Source organism: Vanellus vanellus, assembly GCF_965231255.1.
Source record: "Vanellus vanellus genome assembly, contig: HAP1_SCAFFOLD_746, whole genome shotgun sequence".
NCBI lineage: Eukaryota > Metazoa > Chordata > Aves > Charadriiformes > Charadriidae > Vanellus > Vanellus vanellus.
Window position 1 is genome coordinate 49,781 of NW_028126898.1, and position 2,812 is coordinate 52,592.

A 2,812-nucleotide genomic window follows, 5' to 3' on the forward strand; every position below is an offset into this window, starting at 1 on the left:
AACGAGACTTTGCACTCTTTCTCTTTCTCTTTTTTTTTTTTTCCCCGTTTGTTTGGGGTTGGTTTTGGTTTTTTGTTTGTTTGTTTGTTTGTTTTAAGAAAACCAAAGTCCACAGCCCGTCTTCTGAATTTGTTGGGTTCTCAGTCGTACCAGGCGAGGTATCATAAACACGCGTTCCTCTGCGCACTCAGCACAGCCGAAAGCATCAGTCCATCTGCCGGTCCTTTTTGGTGGCCTTATGGATTGCGGGAGCGGGGATTTGATCCCCTCCCCTCCCTCCCCTCCCACCCCCCCCCACCCCCCCCCCGGTAAAAGCCTATGGGGGCTTTTTCATCTTGCTGATTTTTCTATCCTAAATTAAACTTTAAAAATGGTTAAAATTGTAGAATTTACAAACGTCCTTGCGTTGTTTAAACTGCAGCTGCCAAATGGCTGTAGCATACAATGTATTCGGTGTACTTTGGCAATGAGGTATTTGTTCTAAAGCTTTAAAAACAGGGCCGTTTTTTAAAAAAGTTACATTTAAACGTTTAAGAAAGGAAATGTTTAAAACCAAATGTTTAAACAAAGGATACGTTTCAAAAGGGACAGTTGAATGTTAGCGGTTTTTTATTGCCAATCTTCAGAGGGAGCGCTCTGGAGTTCTTGGTTTCTGTCTGGCTGTCAGCAGCGCGTTTCCCCGGCGGTTCAGCAGCATCTCTCCTGGGCAGGGCAGCCGGCCAGACGTCCCCGCTAATCGTGCGGCACCCAACTCCCCCCTCCCCCGAGTCAAATTATAGCTGTGTATTTTGGAGATGGATGGTTTAATGGTATGGATTGACAGCTGGGCAAGTTCATTTAGTGCCAAAGGAAAGTCAAATACTTTTATACTATAAGTATTCTTATTGCAGAGAGAGAGAGAGCGAGAGATCTCTAAGCATACGTGCACCTCTTCAGCGTAGAGTGAAGGACTGAGCTTTGTTCGTTCTTGTTCATTGCACTCTTTGGAGTTTTACCCTTCCCTTTCGGCTGTACTGACCCAGCAAGGTGTGCAGCAGCAGCAGCAGCAGCAGCAGCAGTGGCATGAGGGCTGTAGCTGTTTGAGGGGGTCCGTCGCGTCGATTCTGGTCACGGCCCAGCCCTGTGCGGCAGCCTGGCAGGGGGAGGTCCCCGCGGCAGCGCCGTGAGGAAGGCAGGAGGGGTTTCCCAGAGCCAGCCCGAGGGTTTACTGCTGTGCTCAGAATGGCAGCAGGCGGCACTTAGTCTTAATACTGACCGGAAGAGTTCCAGTCGCTCTGGCTTTGAAAGGCCACGCTGTATTTGGCGCTGAGCTGTTTCCCTACAGGAGTCCTCCTGTCGCTGCGCTGCCGCCCCGTGCCTCGGTGTGAGGGAATTCCTCTGCTTTCTTCTGTGCTCTTTGTTAATCTGCTGAAATATAATTGGGGCTTTTGGTGTTTCAGGTGTCTCGCCGTACGGGTCTGGCGACGCTCAGTAGACCTCCCCCTGCCCAGGTGTTGTGTTAAAGGGCAAAGTAATTTGGCAGACAAGAAAGCCCTTTGCGTTCCAGGCTGTCTCAGAGGGGCTGGGGGCGGCGAGGCTTAGGTTCTGAGCGATGCCCGATTTGGCATTAAAAGTCCGGTGGCGTTCAATATGTACTATTGAACTATCACGATTACGGAGGCACTAATAGCACCACACGCAATCGGATCAAGCGGCGTCCCGTGAACCAGCGCGGCCACACGTAAGGATTTGGGTGGCGTTCACTAGGAACTCTCACGGCTAGATTGGTGAAAAGTGTCGTTTATTGAAGCGACAGAGGCACAAGTTCTTTTGGAGTGCCGGTGATAGTGACCGTCTGCAAAGCCCGTGCGAATACTAAAGATGTTAGTGATACAGCCTGGCTACAAATGCGCTAAGTTCTAAAACAACTCTATAGAGATTTCTAAGTTTCCCGGGGAAGCACTTGGCATAGCCGAGCGTTCGAATCTTCCCCACGAGCGTCCTTGTGGGGGGCGAGGAGAGGCTCAGCCCGTCGACGGACGCCAGCAGTCACAGGTGGTCGGCCATGGCATTTCCCTGCCCGCGTTGGTATCTTCCCTGACATCCCTCCTCTCTGATGCTATTTTCATACCTCTCTTTTTTTTTTTTTTTTTTTTTAACCTTTCAGGTGGAGCCTGATGGACTCTAGTCATACCTACTTGTGTTACGATTGGTGTAAAATTCTCTCGCTTGGCTTTTAAAGGTATAGACTACGAAAAATTCAGAGCGAGGACTCCGTGAGGAGCGGTCGCACCTCGGAGGCGGGTAGCTTTTGGGATGGAGGTGTGTTTTGGTATTATAATGACATTATAATGAGCAAATTTCACCCAAAGGATAGCATTTTGTCCAAAATGACAGATGGTTGGCTCAGGGTAACAATTGGGCAGCTTATCAGTTCCATAAGGCCTTCAGGGGTTCCATTTGACTCTCAAGTTCCCATTTGATCGCAGAGTTTGGCCGTGGCATCTCCACTCCGCTCCATCCGCCGCGCTGTTTTTCCTTAGAGTTGGCGCACCGGACTCCCCCAATGTCGTCAACATCTAAGGTTGCCTCGGGGACCTTTGTGAAACGCGTCCTTTGCACACCAGCTGCACTCTGCCCTGGAGAGTTTCCTCCGCGCTGCACTTTTCTTCAAAACGGGGCATTACCTTAATTTCTAAGTCACCTCCAGTAATGATCCCACACCAGGTTTGCCTGCCGGTGGCTGAGCGGCCCGAGGGGACGGGGCCAGCCCTGGGTCCGCTGGCTTTGTGCCTTTTTTTGGGGGGGGAATAAAAAGGGGGTGTGTGTGTGT